The 20,088-nt window shown below is 34.1% G+C and overlaps 1 pseudogene; it reads left to right on the top strand.

Annotated features, from left to right (window-relative positions):
* The first annotated feature begins 4,677 nt into the window (after positions 1 to 4,677).
* Positions 4,678 to 5,236, top strand: LOC123233367 (annotated as a pseudogene).
* The last annotated feature ends 14,852 nt before the right edge of the window (positions 5,237 to 20,088 follow it).

Below are 20,088 nucleotides of genomic sequence, written 5' to 3' on the forward strand. Positions count from 1 at the left end.
TTAGGTCATTCTGTGCTCCACATTCTATAGTAAAAGGGATTTTCTAATCTTTAAAAATATTAGATATTTGACAAGAAAACCTAAATTTTTCAGGTTCTTTAGGTTTAGCCATTCGTGAGATGGATAAGGAGAGAAATTGACCAGCTTAAGGATGCATTATAGTCAGTAAAATTCTATTCTTGAAAAGTAAAGGTAGTAATTTGGCAAATCACCTAAGAATAATTAAATTATTATTATTTTTAAAAAATCTTATTATCAAGTGAGACAGTCAACTAGTATTTATTAAGGGGGAATGTATGGACTATTCACTCAGGGAAGACAGTATGGTATGAAGGCTTGTCAAGCCATTTTCAGCATTACTTTTCTCCTTTGATGTCTACCTGTCTCCTAGCTCTCACCTGTGGCTCCCAGAAGCTATAGCATGCTCAGTGGCCACATCCAAGTAAAAAAATGTCTTGCCAGATAAAACCAGGCTTAAGGTAATTGATAGATGTCAAACCTATTGATGAGTTAGTGGAAATGTTTCCTCCAGCATATGACTCCTTGGCAGAAGGGGTGGGTGTAAACAATTGTTCCAAATGGCCACGAAAGTAGCTGAAGCAAGAACTACAGAGTACTGAGAGCTTGGTTAGACACTGAAGAAGCCAAGGGCATCTGCTGTGTTCTGAGTCACTGCCAGTTGTCTTGACTTTTTTCTTGCTACTGGACTTCAATAATTTTGATTTAGTGATTAGATGAAGGCACCTAACTGAACTGGCTCTCTTGCTAGATAATTTATATATCTAATCACTAAATCACTAAATAATTATTATATTGATATTGATAAGGATTAATTCTAACAAAAGGCTAACCCCTGAGTAGAAACCACACTGGCTTATGCCACAATGGCCACTCCGGTGAACCCCCAAGTCAAGAGCAGTAAGCAAAGTGTCTGTTCACCTCAACCCCCACAAAGCAACTGCCAACTCTTCTCAACTGCCCCCTCACCCAAAGTTCTCCAGGGGGGTCTCCTGGAATTCTGGGTGAGGCTGTCCCTGTATCTTTGCAGGGATTCCATGCATCCATCTCTACATAACAGACTTTAGTTAAAGAGAAAAACCAGGTCTAAGAATCTATTGTAGATTTACATAGAGATAATAGTTGGGACCTGAGAACCTCAGCAACTGGCTATTAAAAATTTCAAACTAGATGTCCCAAAATTCATTATCTGTTTTTTCTCTCAAAACCAGTTCCATTTCCTAATTTCCTAATCTCTGTCAAAGGTGATCCTTCTAGTGTCTCCAATTCAGAAAATCCTCATTAGCTTCCATTCTTCATTCTCCCTCACCTCACATATTCATTTAGTTGCTAATTCTCACTCTTTCTACTTCTGCAGCATCTCTTTCATCTGTCCCCTTCTCAGTATTCAAAAACAGTAACTAACTCAGTTTAGGCTCTTATCATTTCTTGCATAAATAGTTGTAGTTGTTCTTTAAATTTATTCCCCACTCTTGTCTCTTCCCCCCTCCAGCTACCAAAGAATTTTTTTCTCTTTCTTTAGGCACAGGTGTGATCATGTCACTTTAATAATCCCCAATTTTAAGCACATTTAGTAAAGTCCAGTGGCTCCTATCCCCTTTAGGATAAAATATAAACTCCTCAGTTTGGATTCTAAATCCCTTCATCGCCTCAATTTCTACTTTCATTATATATTACTCTCCTTCCCATATTCTAATGACTAGGCAAGTGAACTTTTTGTTGTTGCATGTACAAACACACACACACACACACACACACACACACACACACCAATTTGTTTCTGTGCCTTTGCCCTGGCTGTCCCCCATCCTTGCATGCATGTGCTTATTCTTTCTGCTTTGTACAATCCCTAATTTCCTTCAAGACTCAGCTTTAGAACCTTCTTGATCAAGTATTTCTAGATCAACCCCTACCTGCAGCTGTTTGAGTCATCCCTCTCTAAACTACCTTATATCTATTCTATATCTCCTAATATATGGAAATGTGGTCTCCCCCAATGCTCCTTAAAAGCAGAGCTTGTTTACAATTATTTTTATGTCTGTAAGTATCTACCAAAGTGATGGGAACTTAATAAACAAGTAGTAAATGATTGTCATTTGATTGAATTTTTTTATTGGTTGATCCATGAGAAACAATGGGAGAAATAATAGAAAGCATAAATCCTAAATTGTATGATTAATAATTAAACTGAATGTAAAAGGTAACTCTGCTTGGTTCTTATCATCCCTTTTTTCTCTTTATTCATATCAAGTCTTCATGTTTGCTAGTCATAGAGTGATAGAGCTGGAGGGGATTTTAACAGGCTTCTTTAGTACACCTTCATTTTACAGTTGAAAAACTAAAACTCAGGAGGGTTAAAGTCTCAGGGTAAATTAATGGCAAAATAAGAATTGCATACAATGAATATATGATCACGATAGCAAAAACAGCAAAATGATAGCTAACATCTACATAACTCATTATTTACCAGCCCAAGAGCTTAATAATTTTTGTCTTATTTTATCTTCACAACAACCCTGAAAGGTAGATGTTATTATTACTCAAATTTTACAGATGAAGAGACTGATGCTAACAGAGGTCAGTGGCTTGCCCATTAATGGTCTTGTGAAATTTAAAAGATGTTTTCTATCTTTTTAGTTATTTCTTCTGTTGAAATCTTGCCCTCTTGAAAATATCATTAGAAAAGTTGCCATTTGAAACCACGTATGTCTTTTATATAGTCATTTTGCTGTAGTGGATCAAGTATTGAGATCTGAGTCAAAAGGATCTGAATTCAAATCCCTCCTCACATTAATTACACAAGCCTGAGCACATTACTCAACCTTTCTCTGCTTTGGGCAACAAACTCTCTTGGATTTATCTACTAAGACATAGACAGGTTGTAATCTGTGTTTTTGGAGGTAATTCTCACACAGGGAATCCTCTATGCTGACTAATTCTTGTCTTATTTGAAAGCTTCGGGCCTTTTCCTCTGAACAATTTCAGAATGAACATGTAGGGACTCCTTGAAAATAGACATGTTGAGAATGGAATAAATCAAATAATTTCTGATGACTTTGGGATTTGGAGAAATAGAATGATAAAATAATATTTATAAGACTTTAGAGCAAAGTACATATGCTGTGAGTATGGGAAGAAACAGACTGCTACTTTTAAAAATGAGTTTATGAGCCAATATATATATATATTTGTATGTTAGATTAATATGGAAATCAGATTGCTCATACTTTACCTTCACAACTGGGAAATGGGAAAACTCTGGCTTGCTAGCTGGTCACAAACCTAGAGAAGTATATGGCAACAAGTAGAAAGCATAACACTTAGTTTTTAGTGGCTATGATTTTTCTAAGCTATTAGATTTTCAAACTCTTTAACTAGACTATGTTACTTGACAGTTAGCCATTTTTTTACATAAAATCCAGTTTTGTTCTATAACATATATATTATATGTAAATATATATGCAATGAGTGAGTAATACATATTTAATAACTATAGAAGATGGTCAGGGCTGTATGTTGCATCTTCAACTGGCTGGACAGAGCTTTGAATCAATGGAAACTACCTTCTTCCAACATCGTTACAATTATTTTTCTTATTGGTTAAAAAAATACTTACATGGACATTTCCTATAGGCCACCCCCTTCTTGCACATTGTTCTTCTAACCCACAAAACAAATTTTAAAAAGCATAGTTTAGTAATGTTATATCTCATTTCATAACTTTTCAGATATAGAGTCTATTCCAATTTCCCTTCTCAAAGAGTTGATCTCCTTTTTTCTTATAATAACAGGTATAATTTTAATTATTACATCACAGAGTTAACGCTCAATTCCATCTTTCTATGATAAAAAATTTACCTTTCTCTGGCATTTCCTTTTCAGAGTACCCATGCTATCAAGCCCCTACTCTGATTATTTTCATGCAAAATTATTGCCAATAATTATTATTTCCCCATATTTTCTCTCTACATAAATATAGATGTTCATATATAGGAATAGGGATGTGTGTGCGTGTGTGTATTGGTGTGTCTAGAGAGTATAGTGAAGTCAACTGTTTGGCTCATATCAACAGAATGTGCAAGATAATTCATCATATTTCCCTATTCTCACCTGGAATAATCCTTAACCTTCCTTGTTATCTTTTCCATTACAAATTTCTATTGCAATTACAAATATTGTTTCTCAAACTTTCAAATCTAAATACTAGCAAAAACTGCTGCTTTGGAGAAATTCATTTCCTCATGTATAAAATTGGGCTGAAAAGGCTTATAGTACTTATTTGACTGTGTTTTGAGTCTCCAATGAGATACAGTCATAATGTACTTTAAAGCACTATATTAATGACAGATATTGTAACAAGAATAAATATCTACTTCAAGTTGAACTTCCTATTCATAACTAGTATTTTCAGTTTCTGCAAAGCCCCATTTTTTAATGTAATTAGTTTAATTCTCTCCATACTCAAATGCTGCAATGAATATGTTTAAATCTGCTCTCCAGTGATGCTATCTGGAACACATATAGGTCTGCCCATCCTGTGAGACACTTGTAGCTCCTATAAATTCACCATAATGAGCCCATCCAGGGTACTAGAGAGGATTTCTTTACTTCTTTTGACATGGAAAACTTTTCAGATCTTTCACCCATCCACAAGAGTAAAAAACCAATCTCATCAACCTAATTGTTGAAAGTCCAGAAAATGTTAACATCTTAAAGGATTGGATGATTATTGTGAAGAGCCCCAAAATAATCCTACAAAGGGATTTGGGTAATATCAATATTGAGTCAGGCTCCTTGGAAAGAAGAGAAAAAGGGTCTGAGTTGACAAGTGATGGGGAAGTTGAAAGGAACTTGTAACAGTTCACACAATCTATAGTCACATGCAAAACGTGATCAAAGAGTTTTGGTACAAGATGAAGCCCATGTGTGCTCATTTCCCAGCAATATAATTATTCAAGATAATGGCTCACTTGTTTAAATCAGAAGTTTGTTGGGTGAAAAAATATATCAGGAAAGCACACATGAGATTAGATTTTACTTATGCTATTCCTTGTGTCCTAAAAGATGAGTTAATTCTGGAAGGAAATGATATTGAGTTTGTAACAAATGTGACAACCCCAATCCAAAAAGCAACAATAAAATAAAAATGGCTATCAGGAAAGCTTTGGATGCTATCTATTTTTATGAGAAAATGGAACAGGCTAATGAAAAAGTTTGAAAAATTATACAGATAATTAAGGAATTGTCCTGAGTATTCAACATATACTCATGTATATAAACATTTTTGAAATGATCAAAAGAAAGAGTCCAGTGTAGTCAAAATGTATGCTTTCTGTGATTATTCCTTGTCCTAATACTTGACCAATCCCTTGTTTTTCACTTAGACAATTCTTCGATGACATCCTTTATTCTAGTAATTAATCATAATTCCTAATTTGTTTTTAAGCCTAGTCTTATTTACCTTGTATTTTCCCCCTTGCCCTCTGGGTGATCTACATTTTCAGTTTTTTAGAGGTCAGAGTGTTCTATGTCTCACAACCAAATAACAATTCAATATTAACTGGGCAGAAAGAAATTGGCTCATTGTAGAGCTCAGGGCTTCAGACAGGCTTGCCTTTAATTCTTTTGTGGCATCACTTACTATCTACATTTTTATATGTGGTTCTTCATCTTTTCTAATGCAGTTAGATTTAGCATTCTATTGAGACACTTGAAATTCACAGTTTATATATTTCTGAATATCACCATTCATATTTCATATATATGCAAATGTATACATATATATCCACAAGTATGTAGAGATATGGCTGATAATATACAAAAACAAGTTGTACTTTAATTTGACTGATGGTCTAATGTTGAGTATAAACATTATAAACATGCCTGGATTTCCTCTATCCTTGAAAACATGCACTTGACCTTATCATTCCCTCAAGGTACTACCCTCCTTTTAACAGATAAATACCAGGGTAAAAAAAAACAACAACCCTTCAGTAATTGTTGCCTCCATTTCTTTAGCTCCCATTCACTTCCTAACTCCTTTCATTCTGGCTGCTGATCCCTTCACTCAACTGAAACTTCTTCCTCTGCGTTGATTAACAATCTCTTATTTCCTAAATCTGAGTACTTTTGCTCAATTGTTATCCTTTCTGTCCTCTTTAGACCCTTTGAGGCTATTTACCAACTTTCTCCTCCTGGACATTCTTTAAGCCCTTCCAAAACCATTCACTAGGAATCTTTGCTTTTGGGTAAGATTCCAGAAATTCTGCCCAAGGCAGATGGCATAATATATGTTCCCAGTTAATTGGTGATGAGTGTGGTTCAGTACACTTTACTATTGGTAAGGAGAAAAGGAAAGGAGAAACAGGCTGTGGGATACTAGTGCCCATTTCTAAGGAAGCTGACACATGGTGTGTGGTTGAAAGGAAGCCAGGAAAGGGTCTCCATCCCCCCAACTAGTAGCTTCCTATTTTAATTGTCTGAATAGATGCCAAGTTCTTTTATTTTTTTCACTGCTAAAGAACTGCAAGTCTTGTCAGAATCCTTTAAATTTGATGCCCTGGGGGGAAATCTAGTAGCCCCACCCTATTTTTGGCTCTGAGTATATCTACAAATTCCCAGTTCATAGCTGGATTCTGTCTGAAGCTTATACTGGTAACTATTTTCATACATAATTTTTTTTTCTTTTTAGTTTCCCAAAGTTATACAATATTGTGAATTATTATTGCTATTAGTTAAGACTTGTTATTAGTTAAGAAAAAAGTTTAGGGGTTTTTAGTTATTAAGGAAAGAAGCTTCTTAAGGCACATCTTATTTTTTATTTTAAATACACTTATTTATTTGATTCATTAAAATACTCAAATAATTCCTTCTCCTCTCATTAAGGAAAGCATCATTTGACAAAAAGATATATGTACATGTAAAACTATTTCTATTTAATAGTTATTTTTCTATAGGTGGATGTACACAAGTCATTTATACAATATTTCTGTTATTGTATATAATGTTCTCTTTTCTGCTCATTTCACTATTCATAATTTCATCTAGGTCTTTCCACGTTTTAAAAATTAACCTGTTCATCATTTCTTATGGCACAGTAAGAAAATTAGACTTTTGAGGAAGAATAAGATAAAAAGAAAGGCTAAGATGGAAAAACAGTGAAGAAAAATAGAATGGAGGGAAATTCACAACTAATAATTATAACACTGAATGTGAATGGGATGAATTCATCCATAAAACATAAATGAATAGCAGAATGGATCAAAACCCCCAAATCCCAAAATATATTGTTTATAAGACACATTTAAAAGTAAGTGACATACATAGAGTAAAAAAAGTGGATGAAGTAATAAAATAAAAAAGAAAAAATATATATTATGCTTCAGCTAACAAAAATTATCTCAGGCAAAATTTAAGTTAAAATAGGTCTAATTAAAAAAGATAAGTAGCGAGACTTCCTTATGTTAAAGGGTACCATAGATAATAAAACATTATCAGTACCAAACCTATATGCAACAAATGTTATAACATCAAAAGTTTTAAAGGAAAATGTAAAGAAGTTAGACAAGGAAATAGATAATAAAACTATAATAGTTGGGGATTTTAACCTTTCCCTCTCAGAACTAGACAAATCTAACCAAAAAGTACATAAGAAAGATGTCAAGGAGATAAATAAAATCATAGATAAGCTAGATATAATAGATATATGAAGAGAACTGAATGGGAATAGACTGGAATATTTTTTAAAAGCAGTACGTGGTACCTTTACAAAAACTGACCATTTATTAAAACCCCAAACCTTTATATTTAAATGTAGAAAAGTAGAAATATTTAATGCATTCTTTTCAAATCATTATATATTTATTACAGAATCATGTAAACACAAAATAAAAATTAATTAGAGGCTAAATAACTTAATCTTAAAGAGTGAATGAGATAAAGAACAAGTCATAGAAACAAAAATAATTTTATTAAATAAATAAAAATAACAATAATGAGATAACATACAAAAAAACCTGAGATACAGCAAAAGCAGTAACTAGAAGGGAATTTATATCTATAAATGCTTTTGTCAATATAACAGATGGGTATCCAAAAAGTAGAAATAGAACAAATTTAAAATCCCTAATTAATTGCCAAATTGAAAATCCTAAAATTTGAAGGCAAAGTTGACAAAGTTGGATATAAGAAAGCCATTAATAAATAAAACTGAGTTGGTTTTATGAAAAAAAGAGATATACCATTGGTTAATATAATTTTTAAAAGAGAAGAAAAACTGCCTAAACTAAGAAGAGGAATATCTTTAAAAAAAAACTTTTAGAAAAAGAAATTGAATAGACCCTAAATTAACTTCCTAAGGAAAAAATCATCAGAATCAAATGAAATTACAAGTGAAATTTAATAAACATTTAAATATCAGCTAATACCAACATTAAATAAATTATTTAAAACATTTGGTAAAGGAGTCCTGCCAAATTCCTTTTAAGAAACAAATATGGTTCTGATATCTAAACTAAGAAGAGTAAAAACAGAGAAAAAATTAGAGATGAATATGCAAAAATCCTGAATTAAATGTTATTTGGAGAAAAATGGTTTGCTAGTTTAGGCTGGTATTTCTAAACTTGACAGTGATGAAAGTTATGGAAAAATGTTAACTGCAGTGTTGCTATTAAACATTCATAGGGTCCAAATTTAGTCCAATAGTTTCTTTTTTAAAAAAAATACTATCTAATGAAAACATCTTAAATTTCATTATTAATATTTTAAAACTAGAATCATGTTTTTTTTTAAAACCCTTAACTTCTGTGTATTGGCTCCTTGGTGGAAGAGTGGTAAGGGTGGGCAATGGGGGTCAAGTGACTTGCCCAGGGTCACACAGCTGGGAAGTGTCTGAGGCTGGATTTGAACCTAGGACCTCCTGTCTCTAGGCCTGGCTCTCAATCCACTGAGCTACCCAGCTTCCCCCAAGAATCACGTTTTTGCTTAATGAATATAGCAAACTGTAAATAAGCTTATAGAATAGCATCTTTTAAAATGAATTTTCTTCTTATAATCCCATATCTCAAATAATGACTAGAAAGAAAAAATGTCTAGCAACTTGCAGTGCCCATTGAGATAGCCTGAAACTGAAACTGGATGTAGAGGTAGAAAATTGCTGATGTGTTTCCACTAAGCTAAGTACCATAGGTATGAAATAGATAGAATATCACAGAAGCTTGGTAATTGAAAAAGATAATATTATGATTAAGGAAGTTAGTCCAATGCATAGCCTCAGATCTATATAGACAAATATGTAGGAATGTAGCTAATAAAATTAACTAACCAGTGATCTTAATGCAGAGAGATATATTCTCTCTCATAGACATATCACTGAAAAGAAGTAGGTTATGGATTATGACTGGAATAAAGTAATGAAACAATAAATTTTATTCATTAGTGACAGATTAGATAAAATACAGAAGTTGAGCATTGCATACAAAATGATATACTTGAATGAGGAAATCCATGAAGTAAAAGGGGGAAAGAAACATGGAGGAGAATATTTTAGCAAGGATGAATAGGTCAAGAAACAGAAGCAATATTGTTATGGGAGAATACTGCAGACTCTGGCCAGAAGGAGGAAATGAATGATGAATTTGGGAAACATCACAAACTTGGCATGAAAGTTTGACATAGTAGGGAACTTCAACTAGCTGGACATCTGCTAGAGCACTCTCTCTCTGTCTCTGTCTCTGTCTCTGTCTGCCTCTGTCTCTCTCTCTCTCTCCCCCTCCCTCTCTCTCTGTCTTTCTTCCTCTCCCTTTTCTTCTCCCTCTCTTTCTCCCTCTCCGTCTATCTCTCCTCCTTCCAAAAAGTAGCATAGTTGATGAATTCTTGACTTGCTTTAATGATAATTTATTTCTCCCAAAGATGGAAGAAATGATGGAAATTGCTCTTCTAGGCTTAATTGTAGTCAGGTTTAGTGAAGTAAGCATATTATTATACAAACCTTGGAAGGATTACTACCTTAGAACTAGTAACAGAAAAAAAGTGGAAAATAAGGACTATTGTTACCCCGTAAAATTCAAAGATATCATCAGATAGAAGATATATTGTATCTCATTCCTAGGAACTCCTTAAAGGCAGTAGCCATTTGAAAAAAAAAACCTTTCTTTATAACTCCTGTGATTTTAGTGTAAATATTTAATTAGTTCTTTCTCACTCATTAACTTAAGAGGTTCATGGAACTCTTTCTTCAAAAAGTGGTATTTTTAAAAACATAATTCTGTTGTTGCAGACTCAAAAAATTAAATTTAAATAAGGAAAAATTTAATAAGGAAATTTAATTTAAATTTAAATATTGAAATTTAAATAAGGAAAAAATCTATGTGGAGAGGTGTGTATAGAGAAGGAACTCATTGACCCAGTTATATTTTGAAAAGACACATAAAAAGATGGAAGGACAAGAGAAAGACTAAAGAGTGGTTTGGGTTTTTTAAAAATACATGTTAAAAAAGCTAAAGCTTACACTAAGCTGATGCTAATGACAAATGCTAATGGATTTTACAGTTACTCTATTAGGACCAAGAGGAAAATTGGAGATGGAAAGGACCACTATCAAGATGGATAGGATGAAAATAATAGGTGACAGAGACTAAATTCTTTTATCATTTCTATTTACTCTGCTAAAAAATATGGACTTCAGACTAGGAAGGAGACAAATGAATATTGCTAATAGGGAATTGAAATCCAGGACACATGATAAGAAAACACCTAATTCTCCTCAATGAGGTCAAGTCCTGGAGTTCAAATTATAACCTAGAGTAATAATGTTAATATGATTGTTAAGTTATTGTTGGTGACCCTGAAAAATCTAGCATAATGGGAAAGTTGATGCTATAGGACTGAAGAAAAATCAAGTGTTTTGATTTTCAAAAACAAAAGATAGAAGATGAATTCTTCAATAATAGGACATATATTATGACCTCCATGAGTGGCAAAGCCATTTTATCAAAGGTATAGTTTTTGAGCCCTTTAAGAAAAAAGTCATGATCACTGTGATCCAGCTTAGGTTCCTCTAGAACAAGTCCTGCTTGACTAACTCCATTCATTTCTTTTGAGACTATTTCTATAAGGACATATAAAAGGAATGTGCTATAAAGAGTACACTTGAATGTCAACAATGTATTCAACAACAAGTCTTTCAATATATTTTTCTGGATAAGACTGAGAGATATGGAATGTTTACTTATAGAGTTCAGGATTTCCTAACTGCCTAAATGATTGGAACCACATGTATTAACATTAATTGATGTGAATTAGAAGAAAACTTTTAGTAGACTTCCCCAGGTCTCTGCCAATGGCTTTATTAACAATCAAGGTTCTTCCAGAGTGTAATGAACTGTCTCTATGTTATAGTGACTTCCCCATTAATGCATATCTAAATGGATCCCAGATAGCCACTTGTCAGGAGTGTCGTAGAGAAGATTCCAACTTAGATATGAATTTAAGTGGCTGATCTCTAAGGGACTATTCAACTGTTAGGTTCTGTGATCATAGATTCTTAGAAGACTAGTTTAATACAATAAAAATCTTGAATCTTTTAAGTCATCCATTCAACAAATGTCCACAGAGTTTCAACTATTTCCAAAGCAGAATGCTAGTTCTTGTAAGAGATAGAAAAACAAATATTTAAATTGTTCTTAACTCCAGGATTTTTAATCATTTTAACCAAAGATTAAAGCAGGAATATGTGTAGCTAAAATATATGGTAATGTACTTTTGGGTCACAATAGTAAAAAAGTTAATAGGAAGGTCATCTCTGGTTGGACTGATCTTCATGGAAGAGGTCTCTATGTAAGTTGGGCCTGAAGGATATGTAGGATTTCAGTTAGCAGAGATTGTGGGATAGGCAGAGGGAATGGCATAAGTAAAAGAACCAAGATGTTAAAGTGTAAGGAGTGACATACAGTTGTACTTCAAAAAAATCAATAGGGAAATAATATGCATGATAGGTTAGAAAGTGTAATATAATAAAGAGAGCCAGAAGTAGGGATATCAGGAAGGGGTTTGTTGTAATCCTCATGAAGTAATAAGATCCTGAATAATGGTTATATTAAGAAGAATGGAAAAGAAGGTATTCCAGAGAGATGGTAATGGCAGGATAAAATAATCTGGTTAATTGACTGAATCAAGGCAGTAATAGAAAGAGAGAGATTAAAAAAAAAGACATAAAAAAAGGGTTTTCAAGTGTGTGTCTGAAAGAACAGTGGTCCTATGAACAGGAAAAAGGAATCAAGGAGGAAAAGAAAGTAGTGTGAAGAAGAAGAAAATATACTATTAGGAGGAATTAAAGAGGAAAGAAGGAAGACTGTTGATAATACTTGAGACATGCTGTCCTTCATAGAGAAGGTAATGAAGTGTGATTGCTAATTTTTATATTGCAGTTAACATCCCAACAGTATTGATATTTCATAATGTTACCTAGTATAGACAACATAAAAGCAAATGTGTAAGACCTCAAATTTTACAAAATCTTGAAGAAGTGTGACCCAGGGCAGGCAAATTTTAATATAGAAACAAAGTATGCCTGAGCATGTTTGATTGAGGGGGCAGCCAATTTTTTCTTCCTAAAACATCCTGCTCTAGTTTTTTCCTGCCTCCGAATCCTAGCAAAAAGGAAGTGTTCAGAGCAGAAACAAGAGGGAAAGAGAGGTGATGATGGATAAAAGTTTGCTTTTACCTAAAACTAGTGAAGTGGATAGAGTTAATGAAAATAATGTTATATAACTTCAGATAACAGAGGTTCTGTCATTCGAGGACTGTAGCAGATGAAGGAGTTGACCATTATGTTCAGTAATAAAGTTTAGGGTTTAAGGCCAGGATTGTGTGACCAATAGCTTCCTTGATATTTTGCCATACAGCTCCAGGTTGGTTGGTGGTAGAAAAATGGCCAAAGGGACTCTTATCCTTAGATATCTGCGTAGGCTGATTCATGGGGAACTCAACATCCCAAATTGGGGCTCCCCTTTCCAGCTGGAAAGTTGGTTAGAGTCCTCATGATCCAAAATGAATTCTGGCTTCATGAATTGGAATTTGTTCTTAAAGGGCTTCTAAACAACAGATCCATTCTTTCCACAGTGTGAGATGCTGGCCTGCTCCCTTATCACAAAATCTAAGGGTCTGTTTTTCAAGACTGCAAGTTCAAAGGCTTATCAAATCCTTCCATTCTATCACATATGGAGGAGAGAGTTTTGAAATATCTCCTAGTCCCTCCCCTAAGCCTTTTCCATGCTTCCATGCCTTTCTAATCACTTAAGGTCCCACATTTAGCCTCAGCAAATTTGGCTACAGACTTTCTTTTCTCTTTCAATTGCCCTCTTCTTTCCCTCCTTTCCTCCTTTCCTGCTCTCTGTCCCCTTCTCTCCCTCCTTTCCTTTCTCTCTCTGTGTCTCTCTCTGTCTCTCTCCTGTCCTCTCCTTTCCTCTCCTCTCCTGTCCTCTCCTGTCCTGTCCTGTCCTGTCCTGTCCTGTCCTGTCCTGTCCTCTCCTGTCCTGTCCTGTCCTGTCCTGTCCTGTCCTCTCCTCTTCTCTCCTCTCCTCTCCTCTTCTCTTCTCTCTCTCTCTCTATATATATGTGTATGTATATACACGTAGATTGAATGTGCATATTTATACTCAAAGACATGCATATATGTAGACATATATGGGCACATATGCCCATGTGGGTGTGTATATATATACACATATATATTCTATAATTTACATAGTTATTTACATATTGAGTTTCCCATTGGAATGGAAGTTCACTGAGAGCAGGGGCAATGTTTTTGTCTTCCTTTGTTTTCCTAATGTAAAAAAACCAACTTTGTTGCTGATAAACTCACAATTTAGTTGCCTGTTCTGTTGATGTGAGTCCTTTCCCCTATACTCATTTTTTAATCTTTTGCTAGAAGTTACACTGCAACTTCACTATTGCTCTGTGCTTAACTTCCAAAGTTCTTTTGACACTGTGGTACTTAACTAAACCCTTTTAAACAAGGCCCAAAATGAATTCACCATAATCCAATATACTTTTTGTGGAACACATTATTATTATTTTGAAATTCTAGTTCACTTAAAAAATTAATAGGCATACTTTTAAAAAGTATCTTAATCTCTTTCTATGGTGATTGCTATCATCTCTAATTTGTTATTCTTTGTTTTCATTCCTTGCATTTTTTTTGCCATCCAGAGGTCTTTTGGCACTAAATGGAAGCTAATTCTATGGTACCCAGTCAACTAAAGCTAGGACATGAATAATCTAATTTTATAAGGAGAGCTGGCACTGTGGAGAGTTCAATGGCCTTTCTGAAATAAAACTCTCAAGTGAAAGTGAATTTTTTTTCAGCTTGGCTGACATTTTTTCATGTGATGGTCCTATTTTACAATTATCCAGGGTAATTTCTTTGTGAAAGGAGTACAGAGCTAGAAGAGCAGATTAGTGATGACTGATATGAATAGGGAAGATTACACATTATCTGCTTGAAGACAAAAGTTCCAAATCATTTAAAAAAGAGACCAATTATTGGGGGAAAATGGTGGTAAAATATTTAAGCTTATCTCTTTTCACCTACATATTGGAAAATGTCCTTATTGATGAAAAAGTCACCATTTTATTTGTAATAGCAAAGATATGGAAACAAAGTAGATGCCAAACCTTTAGGAATGGCTAAACAAATTGTCATATGTGAATGGAATGGAATATTAGTGCACTATGAAAAGAGATGTATGAGATGAATATCAGAGAAAGATCTATATGAAGTGATGTAGAATTAAGCAATTATAGCCAAAAAACAAGATACATAGTTAACTATGATGATATAAACAAAAAGAACAACTACACATCAAAAAAAGGGGTGGGGGAAATAGAACAAAATTCTAAGGATCAAGCAGGATGTAAATGAAGAGATATGAGAAGACAATCCTAACATACCCTTTCATGCACATGAGAGGTGTATGCTTTCAGACTTTTTCAACATATTGAACAGTTGTGCTGATTACTTTTCCTCTCTGAGAATAACATCTGTTATTTGAGATGGCTTTCTTGAAGGGAGAAGGGAGAGATAATTGGGATAATTATGGTGACATGAAAAACAGAAGACATCAATAAAAGCTCACTAAAAATCATAACAAGATGGACCATATCTTAAAGATATCGCTACTTCTTCATGTTGCATCTGATTATATTCCTCTTTTCTTCTTCATTCTTTTCCTGTGCTGGATATCCCCACCAATTCTTTCCATCTTTGGGGGGGATGTTGGCTTCTCCTATGAACTCCTTTAAGGCAGAGACTACCCTTTTATCTATTTGCACCTTAGAATTTTATATATCTGCCACATAAGTCACTTAATAAATTTTTATTGATTGACAAAAAGCCTCTAAACAAACAAGAAAAAAGGTTATCATTTTTAATATCTTCTCATCTCTTTGATACTTTTCCTCCAAATAGTGATACCTTTTAAGGAATATTTATAAAATCAATCATGATAAAAGGAGATTGTTTCATTTAGATACTTGATCATAATGGGCATACTTTAGATGTAATATAGTGCTTTGTTTTCATCCATAATGAACCACAAAATCTAAAGACAATGTTTGTAAAGAGATGTTACCAATCAGCTATTTATAACTTCCAGTCTATGTGTAATGAATAGCTCTCAAAACATAGAAACTTAACAGAAGGAACCAAAATCATATGGAAACGAAAAGAAATATATATCACTTCTATTATCCTGTCTATTCCTGGAGTTTCTAGAAGATGCATTTAGTGAGCCTCTAGCATGTGAGCTTAAATTTCAATAATGTGATTATTAAAAGAAAGCATTTCTACACCATTGAAATAGTCTCTTGAATATTAAACATAAAGAATAATGTTAAGATAGAAAGCTATCAAAGAACTGTTTCTATTTTATCTTAATTATAAGATGAGAAAAGGAAAAAGAATAGCAATAAAAATAATAACTAACACAGCGTTTCAAGGTGGGCATTGTATACCTTAAGCCTCACAGCAATCCTATCAGGTAGGTTACACACACCCCCCCCACACACACAGAGGTATATGTATATATATGTTATTTCCATTTTACAGAAAAAAATGGATGTTCAAAGAGTTGAAGTGATTTGCCCATGCTTATATAGCTAATGAGCATCTGAGGTAGAATTTTACTCCATGTATCTTTTGGCATGAATTCTACTGTTCTTTCTAGTATATAAAAACATTGTGATACAATGGAAAGACCAATGGGTAGGAAGTAGGGAAAATTCAGTTCTTTTCCTGGTTCTGCTAATAACTTGTGTGACCTTAGGTTAATCACTTTATCTCTTTAGGCCTTGATTTACAGAATGAACAACTCAGTGAAGTTTTCCTGATTCAGTATTCTTTCCACCATCATCACAAAATTTTGGTTAAAAGAAAGTATGTTGACTTTTTTATCAGTATTATGGTTATTGATTATTAATTTATACATCTGTGCACATAATAATGTATATACTATTTCTTACAGAGTAAACTACAAACTTATCTTGGAATTCAAGGCCCTCGTTACTTTTCCCCAAACTCTTTTCATTATCTACCACAAATTTCCTTTAGAGAACAATGCACTAAAGCCAAATTAATCTATTAGGTATTCTTTCAATTGTGTCTTGTGTTTTCCAGCTTCACACTGTTCATGATATTCCCTTTACATGGAGTGATCTCCCAAAACCCATCTCTTGGCCCAGACCAAGACCCATTTCTTTCAGGAATCCTTCCTTGATTTTCCCAGTCTATATGTAGTTTTTTAAAACATCTTTTTCTCCTATCACTCAATTGATGCTAATCAAATTCTTGAAAAGCTTTTGGAGGACAGGTAAAAAGCATGGCAAACTAGAGTGTTATGAGTGAGAAAGAAAGAGAAGACCAATTTGTCTGGATCACAGAGTCCAGGAGGGAGAGGAACATCCATCCAGTGAGGCTGGAAAGAGAGGCTGTGACCAGGCATTTTGTCCTATGGTTTTCATTATAATGAAGTTGAATCATGGCACTCAATTGTAACGAAAAATATGTACGTGCAGTAAGTTGCCACGAATGGCTGCATATTATACTATGTTCTTTGTGCTTTCATTTACCTAGCAAATTCTTCTTGTTTTCCACCCTTAATACCATTAAAGTATGTACCTCAGTGAACCACCATTTGTAAGGCTGAAAGTTGATATTTACTTAAAGTAATAAAAAATTGGACTTCCTAATTCCTTTTAAAGGGAAAACCCATTTTTTTTAAAAAAATAAAAAGCAGAGAGGATAATGCTCATATTATTTTCAGACAATAAACAACCTTGTATAATCCTATTATGGACATTAGCATACATTTCACAGTCCATCTGGCAAACAATAAACGTTGTGACTCTGTGTATTTGAAATGCTATACAAGGCATTGTCCTCAGAAAATGACAAAACCTACAGCTGTGTCAGTGGGTCAAAAAGAGGTCATGGAACACTCTCAGCTATTGCCGATTCCATGAACAGACTTTTTGCGAAGACAAGCTGTGTATTAGGAAATGTGTTTTTAAAAGGTAAACAGGCTTAAATGAATAGTCATGGGGAGAGGGAGTAGAGGCCAGTCTGCTACATTTCAGTGTTTTCAATGATCATGTCAAACTGAACTCAACAAGTATCGTGTTTCTCGTGGTATGCAAACCGCTATGGAAAGAATGCCCTTTAGGAGATGGAAAAAATACAGTATCTGCTTCAGGTTAAAGATTCCTCATTTACTGGAAACTTAAAAGACATAGAGGCACAAATATGCTGCCTGAGAGATTTTTACCTACTGGACTTATTTATTGTTTCATGGATTCATAAAAATCCTTCTGCTTAGAATCTCAGAAGTCATTTAGTCCAGACATTTCATTTTACATTTGAGGCACCTGAACTGAAGTCTAGGTAGGTTCTAGAAGGGAAGGATCATAGCATCTGAAGGTTGAAAGGGGTAATGGGAGCCATCTAACCCAATCAAATATCTAAAAGAAATCCACACTTGAACAACATCTTGTCAAGTATCTCAACCAACCTCTGCTAAAAGGTCCATAATGAGGGAGAACTCTTCTTATTATCTCTTAAGATAATTTATTTCATCTTGGGACAGTTCTAATTGTCAGGAAGTTTTTCTGAAAGTAAATCTAAATTTGTCCCTTTGCAACTTTTGCTAATTATTCTCCTCTGGAGAGAAACAGGACAAATCAAATCCTTCTTTCATGTTACAGCCCTTCAAATATTTGAATATAACTCTTATGAGCCCTTGAGGTATCCCTTTTCCAAGCTAAACACTGCCTGTTCTTTCAATCAATGCTCACACAAAAAGGATTAAAGCATCCATAGTATCCTTGTAGTCCATAACTGGCTACTCTCTATATTATGCATATCCTTAAAACATGGCAACCAAAATATAAGAAAATAGTCTAGATGATATCTAACTGGATTATAAACAGAAAACTACCTCATTAGTCCTGGGAACAATATTTCATTTAATGTAGCTCAAGATTTCACAGTTCCTATTGGCTGCCTATCACATTGCTAGTTCACCCAAACTCACTGATGTTGGGTTTTGCCCTCCCCAGCTATAACAGAAACTTATGTGTGGTAGTGTTAATCCATCATTGTTCCATATTCTTTAAATAAGTGGCATAGCCCCCTCCTCACATTCATAATAAGATGAAGTAGTGTTAGATATTCTGCTACAAGAAGGTTCTAAAAATGAACCCTGATCCAAAGAGTGCTATCAATTAATTACATGACTTTAAGCTACTCACACAATTATCTATGCCTTTTTACTCCTGTTGAGTAAAATTTCAGTTCCTTGAACACAAAAGACATTTAATAAATGCTGGTTGAATTGAATTTACATGAGAATTCAATATAAAATTTGAAATAATGATTCCCAGGAATATTTCTTATATGTTGTCCAGCTGTTTATAATGTGCCCTTCAAATATAAAATTATATAGTATCGTTCCAGTGTCACTTTCCATTGGAAAGTGACGTTCTGCCTTTTCTAACTTTGTCTTCATTAGAAGAACTTAGTTAAACATTTCTTTTACAAAATCACAGAATTTCCCAATAGTGACTCTCTAATCCAACTAGTACCCAAATAGGTATACACTCTGTGGCAGTTCTGACAAGTTATCCAGTCTTGACTTAAAAGCTTCCAGTGAGAGGGAACTCAAGGCAGCCTATTTCACTTTGGAAGAGATCTAATTGCTAGGAAGTGTTTTTCATTTTCCTTGCATAAAGCTTAATTAGTCTCTGCAGTTTCCCTATTTCTCCTCATTCTGCTGTCCAAGGCTAATCAGAATCATTTGAATTCTTCTTTCACGGTAGACAATTACTTGAAAATAGCCTCTTGTTTCCTTGTTTCCTTTTTTCTGGACTAAAACATTCCTAGTATTTTCAACTTATCTTTACATAGCTTACCTCTGAGGCTCTTCACCATCCTGGTTGCCCTCTTCTGGATAGTCTCCAATTTAACTTATCAAGGTCCTTTTTAAAACGAGGCACCCATAATTGAACCAAATAATCTAAATATTGCCTGAGTAACAAAAAGTAGAGTATGCCTATTACCTCCCTAGTCCTGGACACTACTCCTCGCACAATGAATGTGATCTGAGATTGAGTTAGTTTTCTAGTCTGCTTATTTAAATACTATTGATAGGTATTTTGTGTTGCTTAAAAATACTAGTTAGGGACTTAGTGATTTGATTATTTAATCACCACCCAGGGTTAGCAGAATAAATGACTTGGCAGCTTAGGCTGTTCTAAACCATTTTACGAACATTTGGTTACTGTTAGAGGTCATGTAGTCCACCCCATCCCCCTGGCCCCGTTTTTTTTTTTTTTCCAGATTTAATAAAGTGAGGCCCAGAAAAGTTGTGATTTACCCAAGGCCACATAGCTAGTTAGGAATAGAGCCAGATGAGAGTCCACGTCTTCTCATTTTCAATTCAGTCCTTTTTAAAGTACATTGCTCTCTCCTACAAAAAAAAAAAAAAAAAAATATATATATATATATATATATATATA

This window comes from Gracilinanus agilis, chromosome 2, assembly GCF_016433145.1.
Source record: "Gracilinanus agilis isolate LMUSP501 chromosome 2, AgileGrace, whole genome shotgun sequence".
Classification (NCBI taxonomy): Eukaryota; Metazoa; Chordata; class Mammalia; order Didelphimorphia; family Didelphidae; genus Gracilinanus; species Gracilinanus agilis.